The following is a 15,530-nucleotide window of genomic DNA, read 5'->3' as shown; positions in this document are numbered from 1 at the left end:
TGGCGCTGTGTCAGGCCCTTATCGAGTCCCCAGCCCTGCTCTGCATGCACTTTAATGCTCTGGTTGTGTATATAATGAGTTGACAACAACCTGTCTCCTGTCCCGCGGTTCCTGCAGCCCAGTGGGTCGCAGGGCTGAGCTGAGGGCCCGGTGGTGACATCCCCGCTCCTGTGCACACACGACATCTGCTTCGTTACCCCTCCCTGCGCGACCAGCCACACCTGATTTATCCCTCCGGCCTTGGCCCGCTGGGATCGCAATGCACGCGCTGGACGGGCTGAGCGCGTTTCTGGCGGGTGTTTCTCAGCCCAGGTGCGGGTTCAGGAGGAGCCTGGGGAGGCCGTGGCCCCCTCACGAGGACCCCTCACACCACCAGCCGCGGCCACATCTCGTGGCCCCCGCCTTCAAGCGGCTGTTACGCTTGGCTTCTCGCCTTCCTCAGATTGCTTCGACCCCACAGCTCGTGCTCAAGGACCTGGTTCTTGCTGTCTGTCAAAACCAAGCTCTCCTCTGTTGCCCCCTTGGTGCTGTGAATTTTTCCTTTGCAGGAACATAAAACTGTGAATTCCTGGTGACTCATCATCACTCCCTGTCAGAGCGGTGTCTTCTGCTGTGCAGTCCTACATTTGGGAAATGATTCAGTCTGCAGGAGAAAGAAAGCTCCTGCAGTAATGTAGCTCATACATGTAGAAGGAAGGCCTGCTGGGGGTGTCTACTTTTAAGGAGGGCAGTCAGAGAAACTGCTTTCCAGCTTGTCTGGTGTACCCAAAGCCATAAGAATAATAAAAAGTTTTATTTTAAGACTGGTCTATGTACAGATTTTTTAATTTTTTTCTTAATAGTTACCTGGTTTTGAGAAAAGTGAGATTAAGAGATTCAGGTTAGAACAGTGCTATATCAGTGGGAAGTTGTTCACATAAAGGTAGGGTCGTCGTCCTAGCAGAACAGCAGCCACATGGTGATAGAGGCTGTTATTCCATTCACCATGTTGCTTTCTAAGTCGGTAACGTCACTGTGGTACAAACGCTTTCTGGATGCACAAGTTGCAAAACGGTCCTGGCTTGTGTCCATCTGGCTGTTAGGCAATGAGGGAAGTCTGTGATTTGCCTGTGGCGGACTCAGTCGGCTACAGGATGACTCCATAGTGAGAGACCAGGAGGAACGTCAAGGGAAGGTTGGCAGCCAGCAATGCCCTGAACTGCAAATATTAGGTCCAAGTTCCCCTTGTGTTTCAGGGAGCTTAGATCCAAGGTTTTACTACAGGTTGCTCTGCATCTCTAATAAAAATAAAATGTGAAGGAATTCAAAATCAGCCTGGACTGTGCTAGATCCACCAGAATGAAAATGATGCTCGAAGAGCGAGCTTGCCTCCAACTCATTCCCACCTCAGTTCTGTCAAGGAGCATTTACGCAAGCAAGAATATCTGCACCCTTGTCACTCAGAGGGAATGTGGAGCTTGTGCGGAGGAGCTCAGATACATCACACGCTAGTTAAGGGGGCTGGAGTTTCAAGGGCGAATGGGGTATCTTTAAACATCACACTCATTTCTAAATGCAGAGCCCCCGTGTCCTCAGTTGCCCTCACGTTGCTGTTAATGGTGATTCGCAGACGGCTCAGAACTGATGTGCACTTAGCGGCCTTTGGGGTTTTGTTGGTTTTACTGGTTGTTCTGGATGGGATTTGAGCAGTTTGGAGGCGTTTGGCTTGAGTCACATATCCTTGGAGGAGCTGGAAAAACAGGTCTGCAGCTCCCTGCCAGTAAATAGAGCATGCATGGCTATGCAGGCCAGCAGGATCTCCTGAGCTATGCAATGCTGCCACCTCCTGCCAGCCGGGGGACATCTCTGTGTCCTGGGGACACTGCTGGTGCCTGGGGCCAGGGGACACCACACAGGACAGGGACCGGTCAAGCCAAGCCTGCTGCAAACGCACCCAGGCACACATCTTCCCCAAAATGTCTGCAGTCTACTGGAGTGCTGTGCAAAAATGACCAGCCAGCAGCATTTGGTATTTTTCTGTCTTGGTCATTTGCAATGTGCATTCACTGATAGGTCCTGCAGCAGGGACAGGATTGAGGGTATTCAAAGCAGGATCAGTTGAGGCAGCGTGGGAAGGGCTGCAGACAGGCTGGAGGGTAGCAGAGAGACAGCAGAAGCCAGCCAGCATAAACAAGGCTAAAACAAGGGCACAGACGAGATGAAAGACCTACCAGCACAGCTGCAGCTCCATCACCCCCAGCCAGGAGCAGTGGGGATGCCTGTGAACACCCCTGCACTGGGACCAGCAGCATGGGGAACCCCTCCAGCATCCTGATGTGTATCAGCCGGGTGAAGGAGAAGCTGGAGAGCCCCGTGCACCCGCATCCCCCCGTGTGCCGCACCGTGGTGACCTCACCCCGTTTCCCATTTCCTCACTCTCGTGGCTGCAGCCCACTTCTGTTTGTGGGCTGGGGACACCGTGTTGGATCCTACCTTTCAGATTTACATCTTGGCCACGCCAGGGCTCTGGTTTGGTCTCCACAGTAGCAAGGAGAGGTTGGTTTAGTTTCAGAGGAGAAGAAAGGTGTGCGTCTGTTTCTGGGTAGGCAGAATTTAACGCAGTAAATGAACAGCACTATTCAGAGCATGAGCTTGGAAGAGACTCATAGCCTGATGGATGCTAGATGTCCAGAAGCCGATCAGATCTGGAAGTGGGTCTCATCTGGTGTGTTGTCTCCTCCTGTGTCAGGACAAAGTCTACCTGTGTAAGACTGTGTGGTCGTTTATTATTTTGGCCCACTGATCTTTTCTGTCTTTGTGCCATGGTGCCAGAGTATTCCCCTTGTGGAAAACCACATCCTACAGCACGGCGTTTGGGGTTTGCTTTGCTGATCAGTGAAGATATGGACAGTCTGAAGGCAGTCCTGGCCTTGGAAAAATCCTACCCTGGCCTCTGCCTCGGGGCTTGTGTCCTGAGGCTTTAGGAAAGTGCAGGAACTGGTGAAGACAAACACAGACAACACCAAGATCTGCACAAACATAAAACCTGCAGAGATACCAGTTGGATTTAAAATTATATAAATTAAAAGCACTGAAAAGGTAAGTTGAGAGGGGAATTTTAGGCTGTGGTTTCACAGCAGCTAGCGTTATCGAAGCACTCGCTGCTGCTCGTACCGGGCAGTCTCGCTTCTGCATCTGCCTCCCCTCCCACTGACCCACTGCCAATGCCCAGCTCTGGCAGCTTGTCACAGCCTCCAGGGCTGGTTCAACTCTCCAAGCCTACAGAAAATTGTCCACATGGTTTCTTTTGGTGTTTTCTCTGGGTTAATGTTCTGCAAGACTAATGACTCGAATAGTTCTGGGAGCTCCAGAGGACAGTGCAAAGGTTGTCCCCTGTTGGCAATGACATGCTCTCAGCCAAAAATACAGACTGGAGCAATCAGGTGGGAAAAGTGAAGCAGCAACTCCTGCTGCCTGGGAAGGTGATGTGCAGACACCCAGAAGAGAACACAAGAGTCATTGAATTCACTGCTAACAGAGAGAACACCAGCCCTAGCACCACCACCAAAGAGGACGGGCTGAACTGGACAGTTAGAGCATCCACAAGCTGTGCTTTACCTCTTGTTCATTATTATTTTTCACATCTTTCAGGGACACTGAGACAATAAAAAACATGTTTGCAGCTGCATCACTTGTTAAACTTAAAGGAAAAAATCCCCTCTCTTCTCTTTCCAGAAGATAGGCCAGAAATCTTGGTGCACGGCCGAGCCTCCAGTGGGCCTGACCGTCCTTGATCCCAGTGTTGCTCATCCTTTATTTGTGCCTGCTTTGCAACTGAGCATCCCCAAAGCTCTTAATTTGGTCCCAGCAAAGGAGAGGAATGTTTTCAGTGTAATAAACCAGCTGTTCGATGCAGCACTGATGGAGCAGTGCTCTTTGCACGCTTGCAACCATGTCAGCAAATATGTGCTGCTGTGAAGCTGGAGCAGGAGGGAACTGTTCATCCTCCTGGGCAACAGGAATATCCCGAACTCCTGTTTAAAAGCTCCTGGGGAGGGAGGATCAGTGAAATGACAAGCTAAGCAAAATCATGATTGAAAAAGTCAAAGGGCATGCAGCGCCGCTGCTCTGGAGGAGTCAGCTCACGTTCAGGTCAAGTTATAATTTCAGAGCCTCTCTGGAGCAGAGCTGCCACCTCCCAGGGCTTTCATCATGCTGCGGGTAGGACCTGGGAGCACCAGGGATGCACATCCTGAGCTCTTCTTTAGTACGGACCACAAAGGGCAAAGTAACGGACCGCAAAGGGCAAAGTTACACACCACAGCTGAACCGAGCTGACAGATGCCATCCCCTGCCCAGCAGCAGAGTCCTGCTCAGGGTCTGCACTGGCAGCCCAGCCCCTCACTGAGCTGGGGCACCTCCTAACCTGGCAGGAGACAATTCCCTTGTCTTCCCAGGCTAGTTTTCTGATGGTTTAGGGAATAAAATTGTCTCATGGCAAGGTCCAACAAAGCTGGAGCTGATGCAAAGGAAAAAGAAGAGTGGGATCAGCAGAAGCCCAAGATCTTCAGAAATAAAACTGTTGTCTTCTGTCTTTTGACTCATCCCTCCAGCCACCCAGCATCAGCCCTGCTCCAGACAGGCATGTTTGCCCTGTGTAGCCAAGAAAAACCAAGGTCCATATCTTCAACCCGAAGTCCAGTCTGCTCTCCGAAGTGTTTATTATGTCAGAGAGATGGAGAACCCAAGGCAGTTTTATCCACAACTTTGCCTGTAAGTGGGCAAAACTCGGCTGCAGATGAATAAAGCAAGATACCACCAATGGGTTTCACTGAGTCTTGGGCAACTAAAATAATCTCAGCATTTCTTTGCTCTATGACAGTTGAGCTTGTGGCATGGCTGAGGGATTTCTGGTTTAAATTAGATCTGAGTTGCAGGTTTGTAGACACAGCAGGTTGCTTTTCTGGGGACACCCATTCAGCTCTGGTATCTCCTCGCTCTCCCCGTGCCCACACCATCACCCTAGCAGTGTGTCCTTCATGCAGGGATGTTTGCCCTCGCTCCTGAGCCCCTGGGCTTTGGCTTTGCTCTGACCTTAGCTGACCCTCCAACCAGCTATTTTTAGCAGGGCGTACGACGTCTGGGAAAGCGGCTGGACAGGAGCAGCTTGTGCCAGTAGGAACCAAACCAGGCTCGTGCTGGGACCCCACGTGGGGCAGCTCCCCTTGGGATGGTCCTGCCCACGTGCCCGAGGACACCTTGCACCCGGCCAAAGCCTGGTCCCTGCAGGTGCCTCTGGCAGAGTGGGGTGATGTGGGGCTCACCAGGGCATTCCACGGGGGCAGGAGGGATCCGGTCCCTCTGCGTGACTTGGGCAACATCCTGCCTGACACCCACCCCCTCCAAGAGCATCCACAGTCACCAAAGAGGTGCTGCTGGCCACCCCTGCCAGGGCCACTTGCCCCTGCCCTCCCACCAATCCCTCCCCTGCGCTGGTGATACCTAAAATCAGCAATTAGTAATCAAATAAGTCTATACAAATAAGGGTCATAGATTTTAGGCATTTATTAATTTAATAAGAATAAGCCGATTTATGGTATCACTGGCAGGGCCAGGCATGGGGCTATGGAGAGCCAGCCCAGGGAACTGGTCCAGGTTGAAAATAACTCAGTTCTTCCGGAGCAGTCTGATACCACCTGCATTTGCTAGGCTGGCTCTCAGCACAAAGCATCCATGCCAGTGCTGGCAACAAGGCAAGAGGCACCATTATTTTTGGCAAGGGTGCCTGTTGAAGTGTTTGCATGTAACCCTCAGAAAGTTGTCATCCCTTCTAATCTGGGGTTACATCCAGCACAGGCGATACCTTTTTGTGTCAGAAGATGCCATGTCCAACCCTGAGCCTGGGATTTTGTCTCCAGCACTGCTGCAGCAGCAGATCTGCACAGATAAGCAAGGCTGGGGTGAGCCTTCCCCACCAAGGCCAAACCCTGGCATTTGTGCACATCGTGTCTCCAGACAGAGCCCATCGTCTGCAGCCACGGCAGCATGGATGTAGCACCGTGCTTTGCTCATCCTCTGCAGGGAAGGGACACGGGGGACCCTGGAGCTGGGGCACAGCGCTGGCCAGCTGGGCAGAGCCTGCAGCAGGGCTGGGACACTGGGGCAAATCTCATTCTCGCAGTGACTGAATTGAACCAGAGCATTTGGGTCTGGGGAGAAGGTGTCCACGAGCTAACAGCACCATTTCCAAGCCTTGCAAGAAGTTAGAGGGGAATTCTGCAGCCTGGGACATATTTGGCTGTTTGGAGAGAGGAGGTTTTTTTAAGTACTGCAGGAAAAGGGGGATTTTCAAGTAATTTTGATGATTCATAGGAAATGTCATTAGTGCAGAGCTGAAGCTCTACCAATGAACTTGTTCCCTGGAAGACCCTTTCCTGCAGAGTTTCTCTGGTGAGCACATTTGTGCCGAGCAGCAGCGTCTGCAGGTGCTTGGATGGCCCTGGCTCTGCTGCTGAGCTCGGACTATCCACCCAGGCAAAAAGAGTTCAGAGACATGACGTCCCTGAAGGTTTCTTTCTTAATGGAGCTCATCTGATTTCCTTTGGGATACCTTGTTTTACCGTGCCTTAACTCTCTGAAAGCCCACGAGGTTTCCAAAAGCAGGTTCGTTTCCTGACCCTGTGCCAAGAGGCTGTGCAGTTCCAGAAGTGTTCATAGGTAGCCAGGGGAACTGCAGCTCCTTTCCCTTGGCACAGTCGCTAGGGACAATTCGCTGAACGGGGGTGAAGCTGAGGTCCAAACTTCCCAGTGATGTCAGACTGGAAGTTGCTTCGGGTACTTGGGAGGTGAGGTGAGAGACTGAAGAAGTCATGGGCCAAAAAAGCTGTAAATGGCATCACGGCTGATTCACTGCATGTCAAGTGCTATGGATGAGTCTTCAGCAGCAGTTTCTCTGGTGCTTTTGAATTAATTACCCTGTCAGTGCAGAGTACTGGTATTTGGCATCCAAGGCACATTTCCTCTGTGAAAATGCTGAAAGCGTCAGGTTCAAATTGCTGAGGTGAGTCTCCTCTAATGCAAAATAACTCAGTTTGCGGATGATGGCTGATACACGTGGGAGTAATTCTTCCCTCTAAGTATAACTTCTTGAACCTTTTTAGGGAACGTGGACTTTTATACATGCTGTGTGCTGTGGTTTAGGATGCTGGGGAGGAGAAAAGCAATGCAAGCAGGTGGTGCAGAGTATCTGCTGCAGCAGCAGAGCAAGAGCCTGGAGCACAGGACACGGTCAGCTTGGTCCCATCTGCCCGGTGGGGGTTCTGACTGGGCTGGGTGACACTGCTGCTCTGCAGTGACAGGAGCCAGCCGAGCACAGTCCATCCCACTGCGCTCCCACCACCCTCTTCTTGGGCTGCTCTGAATCTCTTTGCACATTGGGGCAGAGAAGTTAGGGAGCAGTGAGCAGAGGCTGTGTCCCCCTGTCCCCGCAGCAGGGATGCTCCCTCTGCCCCCCACCTCCTGCATTTAAAACATGAGAGGCTGCCTCTGGATGAGGATCCACACTCGAGCAGATTGCAGATGAGGGACCCAATCAAGGGCTGTAAAGTCTGGTGATTTTATCACTGGCAGCACATCATGTGGTGGCTTTTATCAGCACCTCCTCAGGGGGCATGGAGGTAGTCCTGTGGAGTCAGGGCATTACAGTTCCTTCCATTTTTTTTTTAAAGCAAGTTGCTTCCTCCCAAGATTGGAAAGAAAAACATGTTTGAGAGCACCTCAGACAGCCTGGATAGCACAGTGCAGCGGAAAAGAACCCTCTTCCTCCAGGGGCTTGTTTGTACCTGTCCCTGTGATTTTTAAACATGATATTTCCTAGGCCATCGTGCTGATTTCTAAATCCTAGGTGAGATTCGCAGGAGACTAGCTCTGAGGGATGCTGAGTGCTGTCCCGTCTGCCAGATGCCACTGGGACACTACTGGGCAAAGTATCCTGGGATTGGGACTCAGGATGGAGCACCTGAATCCAGACAATTGTGGCTGGAAACCTGGGGCTCCAGCCCCTTCGTGAGCACATCCTCCCACGGGTAGGATCCACCTGTGTCTTGTCCCTTCCAACAGTCACCTGCAGGCCTGAACACCTTCTCTACTCAATGGAGCAGCTTTGCATGTAATTTGAAAGCTGACTCTTGTTGATATTAAAAACAAAAAAGCAAACAATCCATGGGTTGAGAGATGCTCTTTGATTAGGCTTGAATTTTTTGTCTCCCCTCCTCCAAAGATCATCACAAGCTCCGGTTCATTATTATTTGTGAAAAGCGCAGGGTGGAAAGTGCCAGATAAGGGGAAAAGCTCATCACATGTTATTGTTGCTACAGCACTGGAAATATCACTAACAAATCAATCAGCCCCTTGATGCGCAAGGCCCTGCTCCACATCTCCTCCGGAGCAGCAATCATGCCATGTGGGTCCCACTTTATCATCTGAAGAGCAGAGCGAGCCGATTAAAAAGAAAAGGGTGCAGGCCGTCCTGCTTTGATGCTCTTGAGAGCGAGCTCTTTCAAGGGCTCCTTTATTGATGGACCTTCAGCTAATTTTAGCAGCAGTGATCAGCAGCTCAGCACAGCTCAGAGGAGCAGGGGCCATGGTTTGCAAACGCAGGTGTCTGTGTCAGATGCTCCAGCCAACACTTGGGCAGCACAGAAATGGCTCTGCAGGATCTCGCGGGCAGCTCATGATGGGCTTCATGATGGGAAAGCAGCTCTGCTAGTTGCTGCTCTGTGCCTGTTCTTGTTGGCATCAAGACTGAGTGAAAATACAGGCATTTTTACTATTGCTGCATGAGGTTCCGGGTGCAGAGCTCTCGTACCCACGCTCCTTTCTGCAGCCATCTCTGTCGTGTTTGTGAGGCCACATCTGTGGCGTGGCAGCTGATGCCTGACACAGGAATGTCACGCAGCAAGGATGGCCCGCCCTGATTACAGGTACTCCTGGCCTGGTCCAAAGCCCACTAGTACCTGGGGAGCAGATCGAAATCTGGCGTGACTCAGGCACAAGGCTTGTCACCTCTCTCCTAAGTGAGCTGCAGTCACAAGGAGTCTCGTGGTCCTGCCCCCAGCGGGACACAGTGTCCCCCAGGTCCCCAGAGGAGGGGAAGGTGTGCGGTGGCTGAGCGTGGCTCCCCACAGCAAGCCCGTGCTGCTGCGCTGATGAAACCAGGCTCCTGGGTCTGAGACAGGTGATTCACATCACTCTGAAGCTTCTCAGGAAGATTCAGACGTGTGGGACCTGCCTCCTCTCTGCAGGGAGGGAGACAAGGAAAGCTCTGAGAGCAGAGGGGAAGAAATGAGTGTTTGAAGTTCATCCAAGGGTAGATCTGCTGCAGCTGTGGGATGCAGCAGGTGACAGCATTCTTCTGTCCTCTGTCACCACTGGCTGAAAGGCGGGAAATGCATCCAGAGCATCCCTTGGATGCTGCAGCATGAACTGCAGCAGCAATGCACTAAGTCAAAACAAGTGCCAGGTCCTGGCTGGCAGCTCTCTCTGCCAGCCGCGGCACTGGATATCCCCACATCTCTGTCCTGCTGTACCAGCGTGGTTTCTCCTGGCAGCCTGAGGTGGGAGCTACAACAAGGTTCACTCCCCACAAAGTGCCCTGTTCCCTTCCCAAGGGTCAGGCAGCTGCCAGAGCGACCCACACTGTGACTTGTATGTTCAGTATCTGGAGCACATGAAGCCCTGTCAGTCACTTCTTCGAAAAATTATCCCAGAAACAAACGTTTCTAAAACTATGAATTTCTCCTTGTTTCACCCAAACAGCACAGGAGACAGATCAGAGTCAGATCTTCCTGTTAAAGCCAAGTCACATCTCTGTATCCAGCAGCTGGTACTCGGCTGCTGAGAACTGGTGCGCTGCAGGGACCTCCAGGCACATGACAGCATCCCTCTGTGTGCCCTTGCTGTGAGGTTTGCTTTATCACCCTGGGGAACTGGAGATGATGCTCAGAAATCTTCAAACTCAGACTGAATTCAGTAGGGCTGCTTGGGTATCACGATGACCAGATCATATCGTCAGATCAGGTGGCACCAGGGAAACAGAAGACACCAGAGTCAGCTGCCATGTCCGAATCGCCAGTTTCTGCCAGCTCTGAGCTGATTAAAACTCTTGTAAACATTTAGCAGTGGAGGGGAAATGTGCACATAGAGGCGTGCGCTGGTGACGGATGTGGCACTGAGTTCTAGCTAAAGAACTTTTTTAAAATGAATTTTTGTGACCAGAACATGTGTTGTGGTTTCCATGAATTCCCAGACTCCTTTCCCTTCCTCTGTCTCAAGGACATCAGCAGACGGTTGTTAGCAGCAGAACTATTTGCTTTCATTAGGCTCTATGCTGCCCAAAAATCCAGAGGAGACCGGGCACAGTGATGTTCCCCATGGCGAGGCATTCCAAAAAGCACTTCAAGAGAAATAGTGAACTTCAGTGGATTATTATCAACTGTTCTCTTAAAACCAAAGGGAATGGGACCACCTCGTGGTGGCACAGCGGAATCAGCTCGTGGCACAGGTTGGGCTGCAGAGCCTGTGGCCGGGGTGTCCTGGGCTCCCCTTGGGCCAGCACACGGTGTGCGATGTTCCCGGGGAGCTGCCCTGTCTGTGGCTTCATCTCAGGGCAGTGGTTTGACAAAATGTAAGAGCCATGTGTCGGCTCATCTAGGCCAATATCCTGTCGGCCACGGCAGGTGTTTACAGAGGAACAGGGTAAGGATGCAGCAAGACTTCCCCTGAATAGTCCCCCAGCTCCCACCAGTCCTCCAGCCCTAAGGAAGAGATGGTAGTTCTTTGTATTTAATAACCCAAAGGATTTTTCTTCCATGAATTCATCCAGTTCCTGTTTAATGCTTTGCATCTGTCATATCCTGTGGTGAGGAGCTCCACAGTTTAACTATATGTTGCACCGAGAACCACTTCCTTTTCCTTGTTTTAAACTTCCCTCCAGGTAGTTTCGTTTGGAGCTTGTACTCCTGTACTGGAAGAGATGGTGAGTAATCATCCCTCCATACCCCCGCGTACCTCCCAAGGCGGTGCAGATCTGTATCACACCCCTCTCGTCATCCCTTTTCCCGGCCGTGGAACTGTTCCTCACAGAGAGGCTGCTCCAGAGCTTGGGTCATTCTTGCTTCCCTTCTCTGAGCCTCTTCCATGTCCCTCTTGAGATGGAAGCAATGGGGAGAGCCAGACCCCCATGCAGCCTCCCGAACGTGGGCCCATCACCGGTTCACACTGCGGCAGTGTTTCTTTTCTCACCCTGTTTCTTTCCTACTCGCAACATTCAATTTTCTCCTTTCTCTGCTCCAGATATTATGCAAACACCATTTAACACTACCTCTGAGATCTCCTTGCTGGGAGGAGACGCACAGGGCAGAGCCCACTGCTGGGCTACCAGCATTAGGACTGGGTTTTTCTGGTGGCAAATGTGGTCACTTTGCTATTCTGGCCCCTTTTTAGATAATTTCTGGACACACACTATTGCTCTCCAAGGGTAACATCCCTCTGCTGTGAAAACACACTCTTTACTTCAGTCCTTCCTTTCCTGCCTGGCAGTCTTTCCTCTCTCCCTCCTGTACAGCACTGTGTCCCCGAGGACATCTCGCTGGACACCCTGGCAGACCACATGAACCAGGTCTCCTTCCCCGCATCCTTGCTGGATGGCCCCGTGATGCCCCTTGGCCAAAAGCGGGACCCAAGGCTTGGCAGGGAGGTCTCTACCTGGAAGCTGTCAAGGCTGGTCGCTCTCCACCATCATGGCCTGGGGAGGAGACCTGCAGGTGGGGCATGGGCTGGTGAGTCAAGGCAGGTGGAAGAACCGGAGCTGGCATCTCATCTACACACATTAATAATGGAGACGTCCCTCTGACGCTGCCTGCACCTTGTGGCTGGAGGGAAGGAGGTGAAGTAATGGCTGCTGACACACGGGAGCTCTGCTTTCAGCCGAAGCGATTGATGGGAAGAGCACACCCGGCCAGGTGCTGCCGCGTTGGCAGCAAGGACCGGTGTCCGGAGCCGGGATAACCCGACAGGTACGGGGGGCCGAGTTGTACAAGTGGTGGCCAGGCTGGCCAGAACTCTCTCCCTCAGCTGCCAGACCTCAGTGCCACCAGCACATGGGACTCCTGACCATCGTTTTAGATTCCAGGTTATTAGCTCCTGGGTTTTTTCCACAGCAGACTGCTCCCCAGTAAAACACCTTCCTTGCGAAAGATGTGAGGAGGTGGGTAGAAGAGGACACATGGGCAACACCATGAGCTGGTCCTGAGCCTTGCAGCTGCTGCTGGGGCTCCAGGGACCCCTGGACCCCTCCTTCCACCTCAGCTTCTTTTCACCTCTTCTGAGTTTGTTTGGCCACTTCTCTGTCCTCTCAGCCTTGGCATGAGACAGCCCCACCAGCGCTGCCCTGCCAGGGGCGTGCAGTCAGACCTTAGTTAAGGCCAGGCAAATGCCCACCCTCAGCTCTCGGCAGCTTCCAGTTGAGATGCCTGGTTCTCCCTACGTGGTTGTTTATCTGCTCACAAAATGAAGGGGCAGCCCAGGCATTAGGCTGCTCCCCTGAAAGGGCTCTTGACCATGGGCTTCCCCAGCCCATTGCACAAAGCTCGGGATCTGCCCACCCCTGCCCTCCTTGCTGGCAGTGCATGGAGCTGGTGGCCTACTGCAAGGTCTTTGCTTCAGGTGTCCTTTCTGTGCTGTGAGATACAGCACATCAGCTGAGATTCCTGGGCTGGGTTTCTGCCGTCAGCAGTGAAACAAGCCCAGGATGATCCCTCTCAAGGGGCAGCTGTTAGGCTTGCCTGTGGTGGAGACACAAGCCCCAGCACTCCCAGTTGCATCAATGGAACAAGGGGTGGAGAGCTTGCACACAGATGGGCTTGGCAGCTTCAAAGAGCTGCTCTTTCCTCCCTCCCACTCTTTGTTTCGAGCAAGAGAAGTCAGCTCCTGCAACGTCTCCCACGCACACAGCAGCTATTGCGGTGGCTCCGGAACAACCACTCTTGCAGGAATTTGCCTGGAGGAGCAGGTGCTGGTGAGACTCTGGGGGCACCTGCACCCAAAGAAGGTGAATCTCAAGGGGATGCACCACTGCTTATCTCCTTGCGCCCTCACCTTGCACAGGAGAGCAACTGCACCGGAGGTGGGATGCCTGGGTGCCTGGGCGCATGGGTGGCCTGGGGTGAAAGTGTGGGGTGCTGCTGAGAAGAGACAGCGGTCGCGTGGAGCTCCAGCTCTGCGGGTGGGTGGCCGCAATGACTCGGCAGGAGCAGAAGCTGTGCAAAGCCAGGCAGGGAGAAGATGTTGGTTTGATCAGTGACAATGACTAATCAGCAGAAACCACCAGAATTTTCTAAACGCTTCTTACCTGTCTCACGTCTCGTTACCTTCTCAGTCCAGGCAGAAGGTGCTGGATGCGATGGCACACGTGCCCTGTGGGATGCTCTGGGCAAAGCACTGCTCCTGGCACTGCCGTGGGATGGGGTGTCAGTGGCCCCAGCTGGGGCTGGGCTCCCTTGGAGGCATTTGTCCCTCCTCCCAGAGCTGCGAGGAGATGCAGACACCCCCATCCATTCCCGGCACCCCTGCTCACATGCCCATGGACCACACACACCTCTGCATGCTGCTTGGCCATGGCTTTCCAGAGCAGGGACAGGGACTAAATCCTGCTCACAGGTCTGGAAACATCAGTCCCCAGGAAGGGCCTGGTGTCCATGTCCTTGATGGGCAGGGATGGGAGAGCTTGCAGACCACAGCCGTTATAAAATAACCTCTTTGCTAAGTGAGTAACTGTGCTCTCCAGGAAACTGTTACTCTTCACCAGCGGAGATGCCGGCAAGAAAAGCAGCCACCAGCATCCCTGCATGAATGGAAGAAAAGATAAAATATCAGTACTGCTGGGTTCGTTGGGAAGGAGGTGGCAGCAGGCTCCCAGCAGAGCACTGGTCCCAGGAGAGCAGGCACTACTGGCTGGGCAGAAAAGCAGATACCTCAGCACTCTGTGCCCTCAAACTGGCGTCTGGCTTTCTCCTCGAGCTGTCCTCACCATCAGCTGGCCCAGCTGATAACAGGGACATGGGACACATGGGTGAAAGGCCCCAAGCCACCAGCCCCGGGAGAGAAATGGAGATCGTGGGGTAGGACAAATAATGTAAGGCAACAGGGAATCGGTGGGGAGAGGGAAGGACCACAGAGGCGAGCACTAAAATGTGGATACAGGAGGCTTGAGCTGCTGTAGCCTCAGGGGCTGAGAGGGGCTGAAGCCTCATCCACAAAGCAGGTCTGCCTAAGGCCCATAAATAAACCTCTTAGAAAAAAAGTCTGACTCTTAATTTATTCTACTTGGATCAAATTCTATGTGCTTATTTTTAGGCTGTGCTCTGCCTCGTGGTGCAGGCAGTGCCCCTCAGCCATGAGGCTGGAGCCTGTGACTCCCTCCAGACCGCTGGAGCTGACACAATTCCTACCTGCTTGGGAGCAGGATCTTGACACAGCCCTGGCCAAGTAGCTGGAAGGGATTACCCCAAGCAGGTATGCACAGCCCTCCTTCCCACCTACAGAACTTTTAAGCACAGGTTATGTCAGCTGGGAAGGGAAGAAGAAAGAGAAAGGAATTAAATCTGTGTTTTTTCAGGAGATGCTCTTCCTGATGGCTAGCTCAGCAGAATGAAGACCTTTCATTTCCTGGGCTTTTTCCTCCTTTTCCGAGGACCTTTGCTTGAGTTCTCCTGCTTTGCACAGGCTGCACAAGCGATGGCGTTGGAGGCAAAGTCCACTCCTAGGCCTGCGGTGTGGGAGGAAGTTTTGCGATTAGGACGCACCTGCAAGCACATTCTTGAGCTGCTATTTTTTTCCCCATGTTTTCATTTCCACCATGAATGGCTGATAGCGGCATGTGGTAACAAAGTCCTTTCAAGACGGGAAAGAAATCTTAAGAACAGTAATAATGGAAAAAATTAAACAGCGGAAATGTAACTTTCCTGTGCAAACCTGCTGCTCAGAGAGGAACCCCCGCCTGCTGTTATTAGGCAGAGCCTGCACTGTCGTCCTTTGCATGGCTGGAAGTTGCGTTTATTTTCTGAGCAAGCCCTGTCCAACTCAAAGCTTATCTGGTGTGTTCCCAGAGAGCCCCCTGATGGCTTTAGCTTTCATCTCAACAGTCTGACCTTTAACGTTTTGAGTGGCTAGGAAAATCTCTGTCAGCAGCAAAAGGCTTTCCAGGAGCCATCAGGTATTTAGGATGAGATGAAGGGGGGCAATAACCACCTTCTTGGCTGAGATGGTACCTTCTCCCCCAAAGGCTGCATACACGCTGTGTTCCTGCCAGCAGCCTCCCCCCCTGCAAACCTGCCTCCCTCTTCCTGATGCTTTTACTGCAATGCCTATTTTGAGCTGGAGCCCAGCACCATCAAGCAGGTGTTCCTTCAGCCTCCGACGGGGCCTGTGGTCATCACACAAAGAGTGTCACACGGGGACCTTGTCCCACCAGCAGCTTGGGGTTGTTTTTTTCT

General features: G+C 52.5%; 1 protein-coding gene across 1 annotated transcript in view; it reads right to left on the bottom strand.

The window, feature by feature from the left end:
- Window positions 1–15,530, bottom strand: part of STK10 (serine/threonine kinase 10) — a 500,646-nt gene that overhangs the window by 451,785 nt on the left and 33,331 nt on the right. The window lies entirely within an intron of this gene.

The sequence above is a fragment of the Caloenas nicobarica genome, chromosome 13 (assembly GCF_036013445.1).
Source record: "Caloenas nicobarica isolate bCalNic1 chromosome 13, bCalNic1.hap1, whole genome shotgun sequence".
Classification (NCBI taxonomy): Eukaryota; Metazoa; Chordata; class Aves; order Columbiformes; family Columbidae; genus Caloenas; species Caloenas nicobarica.
Note: the sequence above shows the minus strand (reverse complement) of the source record. Positions and strands in the feature narration are given on the sequence as shown.